Source organism: Macaca fascicularis, chromosome 3, assembly GCF_037993035.2.
Source record: "Macaca fascicularis isolate 582-1 chromosome 3, T2T-MFA8v1.1".
NCBI lineage: Eukaryota > Metazoa > Chordata > Mammalia > Primates > Cercopithecidae > Macaca > Macaca fascicularis.
In genome coordinates, this window is record NC_088377.1 from 36,877,395 (window position 1) to 36,900,514 (window position 23,120).

At 38.4% G+C, this 23,120-nt stretch overlaps 1 protein-coding gene and 1 long non-coding RNA gene across 8 annotated transcripts in view; one reads left to right on the forward strand and one right to left on the reverse strand.

Moving 5' to 3' along the window:
• The window catches only part of SDK1 (sidekick cell adhesion molecule 1), a 963,824-nt gene that overhangs the window by 43,897 nt on the left and 896,807 nt on the right, over positions 1–23,120 (forward strand). The gene's annotated exons all lie outside the window — the stretch shown is intronic.
• On the reverse strand, positions 3,798–11,171 carry LOC141409822 (uncharacterized). 2 transcript variants are annotated; one of them, XR_012432174.1, is made up of 3 exons: positions 10,744–11,171; positions 10,468–10,539; positions 3,798–3,899 (listed from the first exon to the last, which is right to left on the reverse strand). It is a non-coding gene; the product is annotated as an uncharacterized lncRNA (long non-coding RNA). The 2 variants fall into 2 exon arrangements; XR_012432175.1 differs by lacking the exon at positions 3,798–3,899 and adding an exon at positions 9,296–9,408 and having other exon boundaries at positions 10,744–10,927.

Consider the following 23,120-nt stretch of genomic DNA (forward strand, 5'->3'; position numbering starts at 1 on the left):
GATTATGACTGTTGTGCTTTATTACAGGTTTTAAAACATGCTGCAAGAAATTAAGCGTTTATAGAAGTCTTTGAACTATTGCTGTAGAACTTCAGGTCTCCACGGAATGTGGTTTGATCACTGCTGCATTGAAGTACACAGAGGGAATGTCATTAGAAACTGCATTTTGGTTTTGGAGGATTTTATTTTCAGATAACTTATGGATTTTATAGCAAAAATGCTTATGCTGATATCTATTTCCTGGTTTCTCTAGGACCTGACTTGTTCCAGATAAATAATATTTTCACAGCTTAAATATCTTCAAGAGAATACATTGAGAAAAGATACTGGGACCTGACGTATGTTAGGAAACAAATGAGATTAAAAAGAGACTGAATAATGTTTTAATATAAACATAGTCTGTCAACAAACCAAAGTAGCTGTCATTGTGAGATGAGAATTTCCTGAAAAAAATTATGTAAAATCCTACTCGGTGACATTAACATATTAAATATATTTAACTTATACATTCTTACAGTAAGCATGATTTGCAATGCCATTTTATTTAAATGGCAGGAAACCCCATCATTCAATAACATGAGTTTTCATTTTTTCCAGGAAATTATTTCTGATTTGAAGATGGGAGTTGTAGTAACGTATCAGGGCTTGTAACATGTTTACGGAAACCCAAATTCCAGGATGGTGGCACAGCTGAAAAGACCCCTCAGCGTTATCTGTTTTCCCAGACGATGCCTTGCCATCTCTTTCCTGTTTCACTGCTTCTCTGGAGTATTTCCTCCTCGGTAGTAAATGACGTTCCATGAAATTTTAGATTTCTCGTATTAAATAGCTTCTTGCAGTAATGTTTGATCCTTTAGGATATGCAGGTCACCCTGTCTAGATGACAAAGCTTGGGCTGCTGTGACGTCGGTAGTCAAGCGTTCTCAGTCTGTTGGAATTGCAGTGTCATCACCCGCCGCAGTTATTCAGTTCTTGTTTTCTCTCTTTTAAGCATAATAATTAAAACAATTCTTTTAGAATAACCCCATTGTTAGATGTTTCTGGCACTTGTACTCCTAGATAAAATGTTTTTGGGTCTAATTTTTAAGATTTGGAGTCTCAATTTGTCCACATTGCAACTTGTGATACTGCATACTCTTCTGCTTACAATCTTTCAGGGAGGTTCCTACTGTCTTAAGAATAAAATTCAGACTCCTGTGCATGCACAACTGCTGCTCGTAATAAAGCTGATTGTGCCCTGCATGTGGGCACCAGCGAGAAGAGGAGTCCTGCCAGCTGGTCTACAGCTCTGGGGCTGGTTTCCGTGGGTGGGGACCTTTCCAGTTCACTGAGAGGTGTCACCTGGGCTAGTGGAGCTCCTGTGAGCCTCCGTGCAAGGCTGTTCATCTAGCTTCACTTTCTTCCTAGGCTCCACCTTGTCTCTCCTTCCTGCCGGCACTGCAATGTACGTATGGTCCTGATCGATGACGCTACTTCAGATTCTACAAGTGTGCTGTGCTGTCTGGTACCCTTGTGGTAATAGTAATAGAGTTAACATTCATTTATTTTTATTTTTTTAATAGTCAGGGTCTCACTCTGTCACCCAGGCTGGAGCTCAGTGGTGTGATCATGACTCACTGCAGCCTCCAACTCCGGCTCAGGCAATCCTTCTGCCTTAGCGTCCTGAGTAGTTGGGACTGCAGGCATACACTCCCACACCCGGTTAATTTTTTTTTGGGTGTGGGTGTGTGTGTGTGTGTATATATATGTGTATATATGTGTGTATACACATATATGTATATACACATATACAAGTACATACATATATACATGTGTGTATATATGCATGTATATATGTGTATATATATACGTATATATATATGTATGTGTGTGTATATATGTATATGTGTGTATTTATATATATATATATTTTTTGGTATAGCAGTGTTTGATATGTTGCCCAGGCTGGTCTCGAACTCCTGGGCTCAAGTGATCCTGCTTCAGCCTCCCAAAGTGCTAGAATTATAGGCATGAGCTACTGCACCCAGCCCTTAGAGAATTATTTATTCTCCTCCTCCTCTACTAAACTAATTGGAGAGTTTCACTTCATACACTAAAGTCTACAGTTAAATTCTTGCTGTTCCCTAAAAGACTTCACATCTTTGTGCTTCTGTGGGTTGCCCATGCCATTCCCTCTGCTTCCTTTCACTGCCTCTTGCATCCAGATGTTAGCCTAGTAAGTGGAGTTGAACTTGATGCCACTTCTTCCAAGAACTCTTTTCCAGTTGCACAAACTAGTTTTTTTTTTTTTTAATATTCTTTCAGCAGTTTTGTAGTTCTCTGACAATACTTGACACACATCTTATATGCTTTAGTATATGGTGCAATATTTTTATAGGTGAAAGAGCCTAATTTTGCATTAGTAGTGTTTATATTGTCTTGAGCATATAACACATGCAATAAGATTTAGATTGCTGGAGACCTGTGGTTAGTGATGTGCTGCCACTATGGGACAGTGGGAGGAATATTTCTGGCAGACAGGCTGATAGGTCAGAACCCCCAGGTGAGGAGGCCGCAAGAAAAAAATGGGAAGATATGTTGGATACCAGTTGGAGATCTGGTGATGTCATAAAGCTGTTGCCTTTACTATGCCTTTCCAAGAAGTACCTGATGAAGTTGGAACAAAGTAACTTTTTACCTGTTTTCTGATTACTGCAGTCAAGGCTCCAGGGCCCTAGCCATTGGGCTCGAATGTGCCGTCGAAGGTGATTTGCGATCCCTCGATATTTCCAACCTCCGTGTTTCATTTCTGACAAATTTTTAGGGCCAGAGGCTAATCCACTAGAACAGTATTTCCCTGTAGCTTGGTTTTTAATTTTGTTCTGAATTTAGTTTATATTCCTAAGTGGCTTTACAAGTTTTTTCTCCCCATGCCCTCAGAGGAAGTTATGTTCTTCCGAACCTCCCGGGTACCATTTTAGTAGATTAAGAATTCAGTTCACTGAATGGTACCCCTGTGGCCTGAAAGAGTTAATACAAGTTTCTTAAGTACTTTATTAATTCCCAGGGAATAATTAATGCACTAGAGTGTGGCTTAGTGTCTAGCCAGTTACAAACACACTAAATATGTTTTTTTTTTTCCTTTTGTGAAGTGAGTCCCTGAAAATAAGTGGAGATTCACTTTAAATGTAAGTATCTTGCTTCATAAGTACTTAAATATGTATAATTCCACAATGAGAGGAGTGTTATAACAGAGACTAGGTGGATTCAGGTCCTAGCTCAGCCCTGCACTTCTGTGAGGCCTTGGTGTGTTTACCTCCCTAAATCTCTCTCATCTCTAAAGTGGGGACGCTGTTTACATCAGAGACAGCAAAGCTCAATGGTCATGAACTTAGGTTTTAATGCATAGCCCAGGTTTACTGCTTGGGTTTGATTCTTGGCTTCACTGCTTGATAACTGTGTGATCCTAGGCAATTTTTTTACCCTCTCTGACTCAGCTTTTTCCACTGTAAGCTGGATTAATACCAGTACCTGACTCACAGTCATGAAGGTAAGTGTGCAATACATGTGAGCCGTTCATATACATCATGGACTACTATGTGACCACAAAAAACAAAAAAATCATGTCATTTGCAGCAAGGTGGATGCAGCTGGAGGTCCTTAGTGAATTAACACAGGAACAGAAAACCAAAAACGACACGTTCTTGTCAGTGGGAACTAACCGTCGCGTACGTACATATGGACATAAAGATGGCAACAATAGAGACTTGAGACTACTAGAGCGGGAGGGAGGAAGACGGAGTGCGGTGAAAACCTACCTGTTGGGTACTATGCCCACTCCCTGGGCGATGGGATCGTCTGCACCCCAAACCTCTGCATCATTCAGTACTCTCATGTAACCTGTATATGTACCCCCAAATCTGAAATAAAAGTCGAAGTTATTTTTCAAAAAGTGAGCTGTTATTTTTTTAAAAATAGTCATTTGGAGGACTTTCCGAGCTGATCAAATGAAATGAAATGATAAAGAGTGCCAAGTACTATGCCTGGAACATGGCGGCAAACACTGAATAGAGGATGGCTTTTGCTTTTATTAACTCCATAAGGTTTATCTATAGGAAGTTCCAGTCTTAAGATGCACATGTGAAAAGCTGCCTGTCACATGAAAGAGTTTGATGCCATGTAGCTTGTCATGTTGTCAGGCTCTGTCCCTGGAGTGTGCCCCTCACGTTTTTATGCATGTCACTGTGGCATTTATGTGACTGGTCTGCACTTTCTCCTTTTTACCCCTTTGGCAGCAGCATGTTGAAGTGCACTTCGGTTTTGTCGTTCTCATTTCCCTTCTGGATTCTTGCCCCTCTCCTACTTTTGCTGCCTCCTTCCTCAATCCCCCATTGCCTTCGGCTGCCCTGCGGTTGCAGTTTAAAACAACAACAACAACAAAAACAATACATACAATACCCTATTTAGATGTATACCTTTGACTTTATGAGCGCTGTGGTTTTGTGGGAAGAGCAGAGTCTCACCCTTATTAGACTATGGCTCGTTATCACTTAAAGAGAACATCATTCTTGGAGTTAGTCATCTGAAAAAGAAGCCTGCTCCTCCAACCGGAAGGGGAATGGGGCTGGGGAGGGAGGAGGTTACTGTTGGATGGAACTGTGCTTGACTGTTGGACCTGAGTGACTGAACACAGTGTTCATGAAGGAGCTGGCTAGGCCTGTGTTCTGGGGAGACCAGCCTTGTGGGGGCAGAGGATTAAGCAAGCGAAGGATACAGGCAAGGCAACTCTGAAGTCATACTTGCCTTTTTGGGCCAGAGTACGTGTATCTTTTTTCTTTCTTTCTTTTCTTTTTTTTTTTTTTTTTTTTTTTTGAGACTGAGTCTCCCTCTGTTGCCCAGGCTGGAGTGCAGTGGCCCCATCTCGGCTCACTGCAAGCTCTGCCTCCTGGTTTCACACCATTCTCCTGCCTCAGCCTCGTGAGTAGCTGGGACTACAGGTGCCTGTCACCATGCCTGACTGATTTTTTTTGTATTTTTAGTAGAGGTGGGGTTTCAACATGTTAGCCAGGATGGTCTCGATCTCCTGACCTCATGATCCGCCTGCCTCGGCCTCCCAAAGTGCTGGGATTACAGGCATGAGCCACAGTGCCCGGCCTAAGAGTATGTGTATCTTATAGACCACATCCTGGATTGGTAGTTACAGAAGGTTTACTCCTTGGGCAGTGTTGGACTCTTGAGGAAGTAGCAGGTGGAGGATGAAGTTTGGGGACTTTGTGCCTCTTACATTTACGCCTGCTTTTTAATGTAGCATGATAACAAAAGGTCATGCTATTGGTGATGGATGGGTAAGGTACCTAATAACAGTAAGTTTGGCTTAGGAGAGGTAAACCATTTTAAGTCAATCAGTATATAATGGATCTAAGAAGGAGAGAGAGGGTGACATTCAGTCTATCATAAAACTGGATGGATGTGCCACATAGGAAAAAAAGTTGTCATTTAACAGTGAGTGTGGGGAAAAAAAAAACAAAGTTTATTAGTGTTTATGTAGGCATTATTTATTTGGGGACCGTATCCTAAGGCAGGCATATTCTCACAATGGAAATGGATGCAGTGTGATGCCATGAACTTTTGAAACCAGTAAATCCCTTTGTTGTGATTCCAAATTTACTCAGCACATATCTGATTATTATCTGTTCTCTAGTGTAGTTTATCTAGTGAGACAGATTACATTGACCAGAGGAGTTCAGTATTCAGTCTTCTTGGTGGTTATTTTCTTGTAAATTAATAATACTGATAATATGCTATTTTGCTTTTTTATAATTGATTGTCTTTAACTTTGCCCTGAAGCATTTTTCCTGATCAACTCTAGACCGTGATAGAGCCTTTGGGCCTCAGGGCTAATGATCTTACCTCGAACCACCAGTCAGTGAGGTGTCTGGGAAAACCTTTTCCTGGTGATGTCTCATCTTTTCCTTCTGCAGTCACCAATATCGTATTTACTGTGTCATGATGCTAGGGTTTGTACTGGCTTGTTTACTTTTCATGATTTATCTTATTGTGTGATCGTTTGTGTAACACTTAAAAAAATTAGTAGGACTGTTAAAATAGTTTTTTCCCCCCATTAAAAGTGGAATGACACCGTTTAGCTTCTGAAGACCTCGGCTTTAACTGGTTTTTATTTTGAGCTGGGTATTAAAGGAGAATTATGATAGGGTAAACATAATTAGTGATACCTGGTTGCCCCAAGCATCGATAATATTTGATACTACATACATAAGTAGATATCTATTTTGTGATAATATACCTTAGTTTCATTGGATAAAACCAGAAGAAAAAATGTGCAAGCAGCTTGGTTACTGCCTAAGCTGCAGCAGTTCTGAGAGCCTACTGTTGTCATTTTTAATGGACAGCCTTGTACTTCCATAGGTTGGTTAATCTTAAAGACCAGATGGTAGTTGTATTGTAATTTCATAAAGATTTTATGTCCTGTGTTTTGCTATCAACTAGAAGTATGAGAATTTAGGCAAGTTATATTAAGACATATAAATAATAAAAGTTGGTGAATCATTTTATCTAACAACTTACTGATATTACTCAACACAAGGAGAAAACTTAGAAAATGGACCTTAACACCATTGTCTACTACAAAGAGAGTATAGAGGAGGCAGGAAAAACAGAGAGCACACAATAACATGATAGTTATAAATCCGGGTGTCAGTAATTACAATAAATGTAAATAGACTAGAGGATTCTGCTAAAAGGCAGGTCAGATTGGATTAAAGACATCTGACATACTAGGTTTACAAGAAGCGTATCTAAAAACAAAGATACAGAAGGCAAAATAATGGAAAATTATATTTCAGGCTTTAAGCAAAATAAAGCTGGTATAACATGTTGATATCAGACAAAATAGAAATCAAGGCAAAAGGCATTATAGATGAAGAGGATCACTGTACAGTGGTAAAAGGTTCAGTTCAGATATAGGTACATATTATATAAAGCAAAAATATACAGAAACAGAAGAAAAATAGCTGAATGCACAATCCTACTGGGAAGTTAACATACCTTTCTGAATAATACGACTTGCAGAAAACTTAGGATATGGAAGACTTAACGAACATGATTAATTAACAAATTTGACCTCACGGACATTCACAGAATATTACAGTTCCTATATAATCCATTCTTTTCAAGCACATGGAACATCTGACATTGATTACATATAGGACTATAAAGCAAGTATTGATAAATTTCAAATGATTAAAATCATGTATTTTTCTTATGAAATTATAGAAGGAATCAACCAAAAGATAACAGGAAAATCCTTGTATTTGAGAAATTAAGAAATATATTTCTTATAATGTATAATATATAATTTTATAAATATATAAATATATAATTTAATTATAAAAGTTTCATTTAAAAAGTTTTACAAAATGGAAAAATCTATCACTTAAATACAAAATCACTGTACTTCTGACCCTAGTAACTGTAAAAATTGTCAGGATTTGGAAGTTGTTTTTTTTTAATATCCAACTACTTGATACACATTCCCGAGATCCCCAGTATTTTTGAGAATTCTTCTTAGGAGGCTAGTGATCATGTACGTGGGATTAGGAAAGTAGTTGAGCTAAATGGGGGAAGAGATTATTCCTGCTCGTAGCAGGGAGGGTGTGCCACAATGAGAGGTCTGTGGATTTACTGAAAGCACGAGATTTACATCCAGAGCTTAGTTCACAGGCTGTGGCTCTTGTTTTTATTTAGAGGCTGATAGACCAGCTGTGCCTATACTTAGGTGTTCTTAGACGGACACCTAAGGAAATTTGAGGCTCAGACAAGCTGAAGTAGATATTTCTGTTTCCATGTTTAATAACAGAGCCACTCATGGACTCTCACAGATGCACTGTTTGGGGTTTTACCATTCCTTCCCATTTCCATTCCTGAAGGAAAAAGAAGAGATTTTTCATTTTTTCAGATTATTACTGATTGTTGGTGACCTAGGGAAATGCTTTTTTTTTTTTTTCCCCCCTCTTCTCTTTTTAAAGTTTTGAGGAGCGTGAAAACATTGAGGTATTCACAGTGTCTGCTAAGGAAATGAGTTCTGGCCTGTATTTTTTGAAGAGTGGGAATCTAAATCAGAACGGACACCAAGTTGAAGAAATAATTTGTCGCATCATAGATGCTGGAACAAGCTCTACATGGGAATACTTTGTTGTAGTTAGGGTCTGTCTTGAGGGAAAACAAGACGTAAAGGGTATGTGAAATGTTTGGTCGATATGTATGTTTTTCTGGTGATCATATCCCTTCGTATCATTAGTTCTTTTAAAGTACTTTTTCTGTATTATCCCAATTTAGCTTTTTTTCCCCTGCAGCGATTCTATTTCTATTTTGTCTCCTGTTATTGTTCCCTTTTGTAAGTAGAGGATAGATAGGTAAGTGGTGTAAGTAATGGCATGGAAGAATTCAAGAACCATTAAGTAGATTATATCCCTTTTTACTGTCCTTTTCTTAAAGTGCTTGACTTAATTCTGGATAGCCACTTACAAACTTCGATGAGTATCTTTCATCTTGGGGGTTATTTTGAAAATTGATGGCATTTGGAATAAAAGTTGCTATAACCTTAGCCCATATTTGGGTTTATAAAATATACTGAACATAGGAACTCACATGACTCTCAATTTTTGAAGTAACCATAATTTCTAAAAAAATTAAAACACAAATGAGCCGAGTTACATTTATACCACTCCTGGGAATTATTAGAATGGCATATGTTCTCTGTTTATGCTCTTTGTAAAATTGGAAAAGTAATGTGTAGCTCTTATTAGCAATGCCCTGTGTGTAGTTTCTGTAACAGTTTACCCAGTCTATTTCTGAATGACTAGTGAAGCTGCCTGTCAAAGCCAGACCTATTACAAGGGATGATATTTCCCCTGTCATGAATAGAAACTATTGATGACTCGATTAACATACATGGATGATACAGTTCATGGTTAAAGGGAGCATGCTTCCTTTTGCTGGTGAAGGACCATTATCTGTAGATTTCATCCAGAAGATCACTAGAAAAAGCAGCCTCCCATGTTTGAGCATGTCCTGCATGTCAGTTTCCATGCAGATTCTTTCTGTATGTCTTCATGTCCTCATCTCATGAGGTTGGAGGTGAAAGTTAGTGAGGTAACTGACTTGCTCAAGGAGCACATTTCGTGTTGGAACCGGGCTCCATAGCCACATATCAGACCATTTTTCATTTAACCAGCATTCAGATTATTAAGTCAAAGGGGGAAAAAAAAATAAAAAAACAGGGCTATGAACCAATTAGAAACCAGTGTGACTTTTTTATGCCTTACATTTATGTCTGGAAAGTTGAATATAAGGAAAAAGTTGTTGTTTGAAATACTTTTTCATTGGTACCAATGATTATTCTGGAGTTTTCTGTGAAAAAAGTATAGGTAACATAATAAAAGTCAAAGTTAACTGTCTTAACATTCCAATTGTAAGCATATTTTGTGGTTTTAATAGCTCCTGAAAGAAAATTTTCAACTGTAATCAGTCTACATTTTTTTCATGTATATCAAAGCTACCCATTTATTAAATCGCAGAAGTTAATTATGTTTCATTGGGAATTAATATTGACTTTATAGGTCTCAGGTAGATTATTTAAATAGCCTTGCTAGCTAATATGTTAACTTCTGCCCTTTTACAAATATATCCTGACGGATAAAGGCAAAATATTATGGACTAGATTGTGCTTGAATATCTCAAAATGAAAACAGAATGAAACAGCTAACCAAGGAAATGATTGGACTTAAACTGTACATACTTGATCATGTTAAAGAGGCCTCACTGCTGTGTAACAATAGATGCTTAAAATAATCCACCAGCCAACACTCATTACATGTGAAAGTGGTTTACTTTCTTGTGTCTGTGGGGAAGCTCTAATTACATGATTATAATTAAGCTACAGTTTATTTTCTCATTTTCTTTGATTAAATTGGGGTGGGACGTATCTGGCCAAATCTAGTCCTTTCTTAGTCAAGTTATTTATTAATTCCATTGATATACTTTATTAAAATTTGCAGCAAGGTGTTTTTCTGTTAAAGTAACTGAAGATTTCAGAATGTCTTGGATCTAAAAATTGTTAATATTCTCTGAAATTAGAGCTAAAGTTCTTAAAATACAAATGCGTCATTCACAGAGATTATGGAGTTACTTTTAAAATGTAGCTATCCACTAAGAAAATTGTGAAAATATCCCATTAGCGATTTGCAAATTTATTTATTTAGAGATGGGGTCTTGCTCTGTTGCCCAGGGTGGAGTGCAATGGTGCGATCATAGCTCACCGTGGCCTCTAAACTGCTGTGCTCAAGGAATCCTTCTGCTGCCTCAGCCTCCCATGTTGCTTGGAATTACAGGCATGAGCCACTGGGCCCGGCTGCCATTTGTAAATCTAAATGTTAATACTTATATTGTGTTTCCAGTTAGATTTCTTACCCGTTCTTTGCATCAGCTTCTTAGATCTTCCCCGTTCTTCTCAGTCCCCTGTTCCCTCCATCTTCACAGTGCCTTTCACAGAAGAAATAGAAGCCATCACTGGGAATACCCTCAACTTTCCACCCGCAAATCTATTCCTGTAGACACCCGTCGTTGCAGTTTATATTTTAACAAAGGCTTCTGATCCTAATTTCAGGAAATAGCCTCTAAACTCATCTATTAGTCCCAAATTCATTACTCATTAAACCTGCTATTTTATGCCTCCTATATTCTTACCTTCAGATGTTGAGAGGTCGGGGCATAGAACTTTGCAGCACGTCTGCAGAGTCTTCCCTCTAGAGTGAACTTGATCCTGCTGTTCGTTCTCTTTACTCTCTTCAAAGTTAGATCATGTTCCAGCATTGATGGTATTTCTCCAGCTTGTCCTCCACTCTCACCCCATTGTCATGAGGACTGCGCTGAACAAATAGACATCTCATAGTGCTTATAGGCCCTAGTTCCAGACAGATAACACGGTTGAAAAAGGAAGTTTCACAGCCTTGTATCTTATGAATTCCCATGTCAGCCTCATTAGCTTTTACAAGCTATTTTCTTGTAAGAATCTTGCTAGGGATTCATAGTAAATATAAATATCGGTAGTTTTGGAAAATTGAGACAGTGCTTGCCCTTCTCCAGTCATCCTGTACCTTTTAGATTTAACCTCTTTTTTTAGGGGGGAGGTGGGTGGTGAAATATAACAAAGTGCATAAAGCAGATGTGCAGTTCAACCAACTGTAAAACAGACATCTGGGCAGTTGCGCAGATCAAGAAGTAGGACGCTGCCAGCTCCCGGAAGCCCTCGTGTTTGTTACCGTTCTTTGAAGATTGAGGCAGGTGTTCTATGAACTTATCCCCAAGTCTCTGTATTATAATTCATACGAGTTGGGAGGCTGCAGTGTATTTGGACAATCTAAGATCCCCTCCTTTATTTTTGTTTACCGTTGGATTTCAGTTTTCTCTTTCCAATGTTTATTTTCTGTGTGTATTCTGAAGATAATTTTATCTGACCAAGAAAGTAGGTATAGAACTAAGTGTGTTGTCTGTAATTGTTTGTTACAATATAATATAATTAAGAGAAACTTTTTCAATTTTTGCAAACCTGGTTTTATTTTGCCATTGTTTCCTGATAGGAATTTTAGAAATTTTAGAGATCCCTGCATTATTTTATACAAATAATATATCTTTCTGAGGCCGGGCACGGTGGCTCAGGCCTGTAATCCTAGCACTTTGGGAGGCTGAGGCAGGCGGATCACGAGGTCAGGAGTTTGAGACCAGCCTGACCATCATGGTGAAACCCCATCTCTACTAAAAATACAAAAAATTAGCTGGGCATGCTGGTGCATGCCTGTAATCCCAGCTACTCAGGAGGGTGAGGCAGGAGAATCGCTTGAACCCGAGAGGCAGAAGTTGCAGTGAACCGAGATTGCACGACTCTACTCTGGCCTAGGTGACAGAGCGAGACTCTGTCTCAAAAAAAAAAAAGATACATCTTTCTGTTAAACATCTCCTTTAAAAATCTAAACTCATCAGAAAAATACCTGCTTGACCGCATTAATTTAGTTAAGCATCTCTTTCTTTTCCTGTTGGAATCATGTGTTTGTAAAGTCACATAATTTAATCTTTTAGAGACTCTGGATGCTTTTGTTGTTGATGTATATGTGCACACTCACAGTCTTAAGGAATTTGGCATTTTATATTTCACTGTCTTTTTACTCTTGCTCCCCTCTTTTGATTTTTTTTTTTTTTTTGAGACAGGGTCTCACTCCATTGCCCAGGCTGGAGTGCAGTGGTGTGATCACAGCTCACTGCAGCCTCAGTTTCCCTGGGCTCAGGTGACCCTCCCGCCTCAGCCTCCCTGGGCTCAGGTGATCCTCCCACCTCAGTCTCTCTGGTAGCTGGGTTTCAGGTGCATGCCACGATACCTGGCGCTTTTTTTTTTTTTGTAAAGATGGGGTCTTGTCGTGTTGCCCAGGCCAGTCTTGAACACCTGGGCTCAAGCAATCCTCCCGCCTCGGCCTCCCAAAGTGCTGGGATGACAGGCATGAGCCACACGCCCAGCCCAGTCCCCTTCTTCACCAGTCTTGGGCCTCCCGTTCTGCTTTTTTCCCTGCCTAGGCCCTCACCTCCCTCCACTTTTCTCCTTCCCATGACTTGATCCTGACACAGAAACAAAGTCCCCAGTGACAGTATCTTCTAAAAAACCAAACAATAAACTGTGAACTTTCTTTGCTATTGGATTCATGATTTGTGATTAAGCATATTTTCCCCTTTGCAGGCTCTTAGTTATGTGTGGTAGATGTAGTTCTAAATTATATTTGCTTTAAAAATATAAAAAGTATATAGTAACATAAATGATGTAGCATAATAAAACTTTAAATCATTAATGATGTTCACGGATTGACATATAAGCTGTTCCCAGTCATTTTTTATTTTTATTTTTATTTTTATTTTTTTCTTTTTTTGCCGGGGAGGGGGTGGACAGAGACGTACTCTGTGTCCCAAGCTGGAGTGCAATGACAGGATCTCGGCTCACTGCAACCTCTGCCTCCTGGGTTCCAGTGATTCTCCTGCGTCAGCTTCCTGAGTAGCTGAGACTACAGGTCCATGCCACCATGCCCGGCTAATTTTTGTATTTTTAGTAGAAGCAGGGTTTCACCATGTTGGCCATGCTAGTCTCGCACTCCTGACCTCAAGTGATCTGCCTGCCTCAACCTCTCAAAGTGCTGGAATTAGAGGCATGGGCCGCCATGCCCAGCCCTCATTCATTTCTTGTACTAGAAGTGGTGATCTCTGACAATTTGTTTTAATATGAAGTTATTTTAATGAGGGGCAAATATTTGCTGCAATTAGCTAATCATTACAACGTTCTTTTTTTTCTTGTTTTTTTTTTTTCTCTTCCCCCCTGCCTCCCCCTACCCCACCCCCTGACACTGCTGCTTGGAGACCAGGGCTAAACCATAGGTAGTGTGCCCAGAGTCAGCCATCATCACAATGTTCACGCTTACAGCATAAGTTAAGGTAGGTCTCCAAAAATTTTTCTATAAAGGCCATCTCGAAATAGAGTTAAGTGCTTTCAGGAATTACCATGCAGCTAGAATTTTCTGTAGGATTGAAGGTTGTAGCAGCTTTGGGCATTGATATTGATTTTGAGAATGAATCCAATTGGCAGTCATCCCCTGGAAGACTTAATTTGAGACCTTTATATACACTTGTGCTATAACAAATAAGAATGTGTCCTAGATGGAGGCAGAATGAAGTGGGTTTCAAGCATTTGATAAACATGTTAAACATTTTAACTATTATTTCCTCTTTTCAATTTCAAATAGTGTTAAATGATTGTTATGGAGAGGAATAGGGTAAACTCATTTCTAGGGCATGGTTTGGAACATTGGTGCAGTTTTTTTCCCAAGAACATCTTAATCAGAGCCCTGGTTTTCAGTCTGTTTTCCTAAGAACTCTGAAAGTTATGCTGGTTTCCTCAGGGATTGTTTCTGGCATTTTCTTCCTCATAGAACCTTATGGCATCACCTTGGAGACACAGCGTTAGTTCAAGGAATGGGCGTGTGATCCCCCAGGTCAACTGGAGTCCCATTTGGTGCTTTTCTGTAGGAGTAGCAGGGAGAGACTGCCTTTTCTGGTTGGATTGCTAGTGGTGTGTGGGCTGCCAAGTGGCCGCCTTCCTGGCACCAAGCAGAATGTAGCACACACAGGGAGCAGAGCCTGGAGGCTTGAGCCTGATGGCACTCGAGGAATCTGGGTTCTGGAATGGTAGATGTCCTCCATGCTAGGGCTTCCCACTTGCATGGTGAATACATTCCCTTTTTGTCTGAGGTTATGTTTTTTTTGTTGTTGTTTCATACAGAATTGAGAAATACGGCCAATACCTTAGGGAAGGTGGCAAGTTAGGAACTATACTAGCAGGCTATATTATTAAAAGAATCCCAGAGGCTAGGCCTTTAGTTTTAAATTTTTTGATTGTTGTCTATTTTTGCTTGTTTGTGATGAGCATTTCTATACCTGGCCAGGGATGCATTCAGATAAAGATTTTGGATACCTCCTCTAAAGTGTCTGTCCCCACCACAAGATCACCGCCTGGTCCCTTAGTGCTGACATTCCACTCCAGGAGATGCTGGGCTCCTGGGTGGCACACTGTGAGGACGCTCGAGCTGTATCAATTGTGAACCTCACTTTCAGGAGTTCAGTAATTGTGAGACAGTATCTTCAGGTGTTGTGGGACTCTTTGGGGGATTCAACTATCCAGGGCATTCTGGAGAAAGGAATAATGTTCAGTAATAAAGGCCTGGAGATAGGAATTCTTACTGTACCCGTGACCCGTGAAGTCTTAGGGCAAATGGAGAAGGCTCTGTATGGCTGAATGAATCTTGAGGCATCCACCTTGCCTTGGAGTTACTGACTTTATTTACAGCAACAGACATACAAAGAAGCTTTATAAGCAAAATATTACAACACTTTGTTTTGCTTCTGGTTCTGCCATTCTGCTGTCATCTTTGTAAGCTGCAAAACATGAGGGACAGGAGAAGAGAAGTTTTTTTTTCCTCTTATCTCAAGGCCTTCAGCATTCTTAGACCAGAGCATGCTTTAACATTCTAACCACTTTTATTAGTTTTCTTATTCAGTGGTAGAATGTAAGCTCCAAGAGGTCAGGAGTCACACTACTAACTATATTCTTGGACAGCCCCGGCCAAGTGCCTGACACAACAGGTGCTTGGCAATCTGTTGAATTATATGCAATCTGTTGAATGAAGCTCTTAAGTTATCTAGATTTTAGGAACTGCTGAGGCGGATTCTCATCAGACAGGTGCAAAGAACAATGGGTATTTTAAAGCAATTAGATTTAACAGAATATCATTATGCAAATATAGCTCTGGGATGTCCCACTCAGATGCCAGGCTTATAATGTTAATGAATGAAGTGTTATTTGAATTTGTGTGTGTTTAGGGGGGAGTGGATTCTCTTGTTAATATTGGGCCTCCTTAGGTTTATTGATATTTTCGATAGAAATAACTTGAAAATTGCTGTTGAAAGATATAAATGTTTCTTTCCCAGGTGTTTTAAAACTTCTTAGGAATATATGACAAGCTGGTGTTGGGTTGATTGTCCCAGGTTTTGTTACCTTGGCCCAATACTGCTGTCACTATCCCAGTCACCTGGTCTGTCTGATCCTGGGGCACTGGGTGAGAAGCTGTTGGTCCTGTCATTCTGACTGTATTAGCAGTCCCCCCTCCCACAGAGGCAGAGACGACTCCACTCTGTTATGTAATTGTGAGTGCTGGGAAAGAGGGGAGGAGTTATAATTCGGGGAATTTCCATATTGGAACTAGTACTGCCTATGTGTCATATGATGCATTTGGCATGGAATATCAATGGGTTATTCAACACGTTTGAATAGTAAGGCCTCCAATCGCCATTTTTAGCATATGTGCTGAAGAAACAAAATGGTGCATTGGCAGTTACATCCATCATCTTTCCCCTTTGGTTGAAATTTAAAGTGACAAACTGTTATACTTTAAAAACCGTATTGATGATTAAGTCATCTTAAACACATACAAATTCCTAGAAAATATATGCAATTGATGCTGTAGTTTTTTCTCTATTACAATTATTTATGGTCGGGTGTGGTGGCTCACGCCTGTAAACTCAACACTTTGGGAGATTGAAACGGGAGGATCGCACTCGCGCCTGGGCAACAGAGTGAGACCCTGTCCCTTAAAACGTTCATTTTAAAACCCGAATTGAAATTGGTAGTAAATTTTTAAACACTAATGGTGAGAATATTTGCATTTCTATCATGGGACCTCTGTGTTACTTGTTCTTCTATTCCACTTTCCTGTCCCACCTTCTGGTAACTGTGGTTCTTGTTTTTTCTGTTTCAACTTCTTGCTCTTGGCTTCTCTTCCCCTCCCAGTGTGTCTCCCTGCCTTGGGTTTCTTTCTTCTCTCTCCTCTTCGTTTCCCACATCTTCTCTATTTGTTCTCCGCCCTTTGATTCACTCTACATTTAAATCTACAGTTTTACCCTCTCTCGTTGGTTTATATTTTAATTATTTCTAAATCTTAGTAAGCAGTTTGAAATAAAAGCAAGATATGGTGCCTGATCAATTACCCCGTGGCTGCCACCTTTTTAGAACTATTGGCTTAGAAATCACCTTTGGTCACATGAAATAGGGCATTTATTGCAGGTTTATTAGCGGGAGGAAATAACAATTGTTCCATACACAGTATAGGTGCGTTTCTATTCTCAATCAATCAAGAATAACCAGTGAATTTTCCAAGATGGTTAAAGTGCTATATGGATAATACTGAAAGTAAAGCCATATGCACAACCTGGCAATTTAAAAAAATCTCTTTTAAGTATTATATATCTATCTTGGAGCAGATTAAATTTTCAGTGGCAGTCCTCATTTTCTCCACATTGAGTTATGTCTTGGCACCGCGCTTTATTGCAAAACTCCCAGACCTAAAGGATTTAAAGTTTATTGTTGTGATTTTAAAGCAGGATAGAAAGGAAAGGAAAGAAAAATAATTTTTCTGAGTGAAGGGACCTAGTTCTTGTAATAGCATTTTGATCTGAGGACTTTGCTGTGATAAATAACTCTTACTATAGAATCTGGATGAAATCAACCCTGGGAGAACCCTATATATCCCTGAGGCATTAGGTGGCCAGTTACCACAGTGTGTACAGTACACACATGCACGTGTGAGCTGAGTGTAAGTGCAGACTTCTTTCACCTTTTTAAAGACTATCTTTTTGAAGACTTTTCTTGGAAAGGATTTATGTAACACCTCTTTGAATCTTCCCTTTTTGTTATCGTGGTAATATTCTTATTTGACTAGTATTTTGGTGATTAATCGTAAATATATAGCAGAAGAAAATTTTTACAGCACCAAATTCATAATTATTCTTGGATTTACTATATCTAAAGGAATGCCAATTTTCCATAGTTTTTCCTATATCTTTACAAGCCTCATTAAAATATTAAAAAAATTTTAAAAACATAATTACTTTTTTCTTTTCAAACTTCTGAAGAAATGTACAAGATTGAAAATTAATTTTGATAAATTAATTTGTATTTACTTTGTAAGCCAGGACTTTGCAGCGTGACATAATATTGAAAATGGAAAACAATATTTGTTGATAATTAAATGAATATACAACCAGTTTTCTTCCCTGAAGACATTTTCATGTACCATGTAAAAGGTACTTTTTGGAATTATTTATACTTTTATAGTTTTCCATGTGTGTGTTATTAGACTTCTGAGAAAAACTTGGATAATTTTAGGATGATAAACATTTCATTTCCGTGTAGTTCAGTCACTTAAAAATATCCACTTAATTTTATTTTAGGACAACTGTAGATTCACACGCAGTTATAAGAAATAATGCAGAGAAATCCTCTGCCCCCTTCATCAGTTTCCCCTTGTGGTGGCATCTTGTTAAATGTGGAGTGATGTCACCTCTAGGATATTGACTTTTGTATAGTCAAGAAACAACATTTCCATCACCACAAGGATCTCTCATGTTGCCCTTCTATAGCCACACCCATCTCTCCTCTTTCCTTCCACACTGCTCGGCAACCACGAATCTGTTCTCCATTTCTATAAATTTATCATTTCAAAAACGTTATATAAATGGAATTATACTTTGGATATTGCTTTTTTTTTTTTTTCCACTCAGCATAGTTCCCTGATGATTCATCTAGATTGTTGTGTATTTCAGTAGTTCATTTCTTTTTTATTAAGTAGTGTTCCATGGAAACTGTGTACCGCAGATTGTTTAACCATTCACCTGTTAAAGATATCTGGGTTGTTTCCATGTTTTGGCTGTTAAAATAAAGTTGCTATAAACGTTTCTCTATAGGTTTTATTGTGTACCCTTTTTTTTCTGTGATAAGTGCCTAGGAATTCAGTTGTTGGCTCATATGTTAATTATATGTTTATTGTTTAAGACAGTGGGCCCCACCCTTTTTGGCACCAGGGACTGGTTTCATCAAAGACAATTTTTCCATGGACCAGCGGTGGGAGGTGGTGTGGATGGTTTTGGGATGAAACTGTTCCACCTCACGTCATCAGGCATTAGATTTTCACAAGAAGCATGCAGCCTAGATCCCTCACCTGTGCAGTTCACAGTAGGGTTTGCGCTCCTCTGAGAATCGAATGCTGCTGCTGATTTGACAGGAGGCGCTCAGGCGGGAATGCTCCTTCCTCCACTGCTCACCTCCTGCTGTGCAGCCTGGTTCCTAACAGGCCACGGACTGGTACCAGTTGGTGGCCTGGGGGTTGGGGACCCCTGGTTTAAGAAACCTTTTTTGAAGTGGTATACTATTTTACATTGTCACCAGAAGTGTGTGAATGATCCATTTTCACATCCTCATCATTATTTGGTGTTACCATTATCTTTCATTTTGGCCATTCTGAGAGATATGTGGTGATACCTTATTTTGGTTTTAATTTGCATTCCCCTAATGTTGAGCATTGTTTTTTCATGTGCTTATTTGTCATCTGTATATCCTTTTCAGTGAAACATTTCTTTATGTCTTTTATCCATTTTCTAACTGGATCGTTTTTCACTGTTGAATTTTAAGAGTTCTTTATATATTTTAAATACTGGGCATTTGCTGAACATTTGGCTTACAAATATATTCTCACTCTGTAGACTATATTTCCATACTTTTAACAAGGTCTTTTGCATAGAAAAAGTTTTTAATTTTGATGAAGTCAAATTGATAAATATTTTCTTCTATGGATCATGCTTTTGCTGTGGAGGCTAAGAATTCTGCCTGGCCTTGGATCCTGAACATTTTCTCCTGTGTTACTTTCTTTTTAAAGGTCTGTAGTTTTATGTTTCACATTAAAGTCCATGACGCATTTTGAGTTAACTTTTGTATATGGTTGAGGTTCTTTTTTTGCTTTTAAACCCATGGATATGCAATTTCTCCTGCACCATTTGTTGAAAAGCCTATTTTTTCTCCATTGAATTTTTTTTGCATCGCTCCCAAAAATCACTTGGACATGTTTTTTTTATCCGTTTTTGCATTTTCTGTTCTATTTCATTGATCTGTGTACCCGTCCCCCAGCTGATAATATACTGTCTTGATTACTACAGCTATATAATAAGTTTTGAAATCAGGCAGGCTGATGATTGTCCCTTTATTTTCTTTTTCAAAATTGTTTTAGTTATTGTAGTTCCTTTGTCTTTTCAGATAAATTTTAGCATACACTTTTCTGTATCTAGGAAAAAATCTTGCTGAGATTTTGGTAGGAATTACATCAAATCTTTAGATTAATTTTGGAATTGACATCTTTGTTGTGTCTTCCAATTTATGAACATGGTATGTCTCAGCATTTGTTTACATCATTGATTTCTTTTATCAGCATTGTTAGTTTTCAGTATATGAGTCCTGTACATGTTTCAGTAGCTTTACACTTAAGAGCTTAATTTTCTTTGGAGCAATTGTAAGTAGTATGGTATTTTAAATTTTGGTGTCAGTGTCTTCATTGCTAGCATATGGGAGTTTTTGTCTTATATCCTGTGACCTTGCTGATATGAGGCCACAACTTCTGCAGTGTAATGTAAAACCATTGCACGTGAAGAGGGCAAAACAAAAAAGTAAACTGGAGTGCCTCATCTAGGAGTAGATTGTTTACTACAGTATGGTGGTAGTGGACATGTATCTCAGTTGTATTCATTTTCAATTTGGGTAAGTCACTTTTCATCTTGTGCTTTTCTAACACCTGGAACCTCTTCTCCAAGAAACTTTGGTTCCTTTTAGGGGAGAATGATAATTTGAAAACCACGATCTTGGGTACCATTGCAATAGGAGGCCATTGCTTCAGAACTCTTTCAGTGGTCAGAACTAAGAAATAAAAATAATTGAGTTTGTATTAATGTTTTCAAGTCAAATTTAGCAGAAGAGAAGTTCTTCCCCTTATTTCATTATACGTTTCTATTCATTTTCTCTTACACTGAAAATAGTGATTTCTTAATGACATCAACTTAGTTACTTATTTGCTTTATCTTACAATACACATACAATGTTTTAAAATTGCTGTATTAAATTAAAATTATTGAATAAAATTTAAGATTTCCTTGCAGGTTTTTCCAAAGGGCATAGTCCTTTCAATATATACTACTGAGGATGTAGAGACAGAACACTGAGTTTAGAAGTCTCTTCAAGCCTTTTTTGCAGGCTGGACGCAGTGGCTCACGCCTGTAATCCTAGCACTTTGGGAGGCCAAGGCAGGTGTATCACCTGAGGTCAGTCAGGAGTTCAAGACCAGCCTGGCCAACATGGTGAAACTCCGTCTGTACTAAAAATACAGAAAAATTAGCTGGGTGTGGTGGCAGGCGGCTGTAACCCCAGCTACTCGGGAGGCTGAGGCAGGGGAATCGCTTGAACCTGGGAGGCAGAGGTTACAGTGAGCCGAGATCGTGCCACTGCACTCCAGCCTGGACTACAAGAATGAAATTCTGTCTCAAAAAAAAAAAGTCTCTTCATATCTTTTTTTTCTGTGTAGATATTTTACCGATTTAATGTTAATAGTGGTTTATTTCTGTTTCTCTAATTCTGAGTTTTCAATTTCTGGTTTAATTCTTTCTCTCTCTATAAATAGGTTCGAAGTCAATCTGTTTTCAGTCTTCCCAGTATCCCCCTATAGGTGAACATTTTTATTACTTTTTTGTTGTAAAAGAAAGTACTTGCTTTTTCTTCCTTCTCATACACAATGTAGTAGTCTATGTTCTCTGTTCTCCTCCTTTCTTTTTTTTTTATTTCACAATATGTTTTGGAGATTACTCCATAATAGCACATAGAGATCTTCCTCACTCCTTTTTACAGCTGCATTAAGTACTGGGTAATTTTGCCATGTGTACTTTTATTAGATCCTGCAAAATTCCCCTTTTTCGGGATTTTATTTTGTACGTTCATCAACAGTGTTTGCGACTTTCAGTTTCTTCTGAGGCTTGTCACGAGAGCAGATTTTTGTCAGATAGGTGAGAAGTGCTATTTCAGTGTAGTTTTTATTTACATTTATGAGGATAGTTGAACATCTTTAAAAACATTTAAAGACTTTTTTTGTCAACTGTTGGTTCATGTCTTTTGCTTATTTGTATATTGGATTTTTGATAATTATTGTTTTTATTTATTTATTTATTTATTTATTTATTTATTTATTTATTTATTTTTGAAACGGAGTCTTGCTCTGTCACCAGACTAGAGGTCTGTGGTGTGATCTCAGCTCACTGCAACCTCTGCCTTCCGGGTTCAAGCAATTCTCCTACCTCAGCCTCCCGAGTAACTGGGATTACAGGCACATGCCACCACGCCCAGCTAATTTTTGTATTTTTAGTAGAGACAGAGTTCCACCATGTTAACCAGGATGGTCTTGCTCCTGACCTCGTGATCTGCCTGCCTCGGCCTCCCAGAGTGCTGGGATTAGAGGCGTGAGCCACCGCGCCCGGCCTGTTGTTTTTATTTCTAAAGATGGAAGGAAGATTATTTATTTGGAAGATAAATTGTGAATGTTACTTCCCAGTTTGTCATTGGTCTTTTGAATTTGCCTATGATTTTTATTTTTATTTTTTATTTTATTTTTATTTTATTTTATTTTTGCCAGGAACGAGTTTCAAAGAATTTATCTTTTTTATATTTGTAATTTGTCTTTGTTGTAATTTCATGTGATCTGGATCTTTAGGTACATGTTTCACAATGGATAGAATAGAAAAGTTGGGAATTACTTTTGTATAGGAAAGAAAGGAATAGAATAGAAAAGTTAGGAATTACTTTTTATGTTTGCATTCTCTAGCTGCTCACTTTTTTTGACTATATTTCAAGCCAACTGTCACAAACAGGGCATCATTCCAGGTCCTACTTTGGTTTCTTTTCCCACTCAATACTAGAAAACCACAGAGTGCCATTCCCAGCATTTCATCTATCCCATACTTGCCATTTGTAAAATAAGTGCCTAGTGATGTTAATTATTTCTGTAGAATTGCATTTATGCTCTTTTAATTTTTCTGTATTTGTGATGAATTTCCATAGTCTATGGACAGATGTGCTCTGGGTGCTATAGTCGGCTAAGTTGGAGTCGAGACCACTTATAACTTAACTCTTCGACCTATTTAACTGTCTGCTTCCTTGCTCTTGGTTTGAGTTACTCTAATTCCAGTTGCCTTAACTGTAAAACTGGCTAATAGAGCCATGTACCTCCAGGGAATTCAGTGTATTGTTTAGATGATGATTAGGTCTTATTGATGTTTTCATATAAGCTATTATAACAAAATTGCAGTTCAAAATGAATGTATAGGAAAATGATTTCTTTAGAAACTTAGAATAACCAGAACATTCTTAAATTTCCACTTATTGCGTGTTGATGCAGCTTGATTCTATTCCCTGTAAGGATGAACACTGCAGAAAGACTGAACAAGTGGTGCCAGCACATCATCAGATCTCTTATTGCAGAAGTTATAATTCGAAGAGAAAACAATCTGCAATAAGGAGTTCTGTCACATTTTTGTAAGTATATTATTGTCTTCCAATTAAAATTAGTCCTAGTAATAATGGCATCTGTGAATAAAGAAATCTGAAACCGATAACA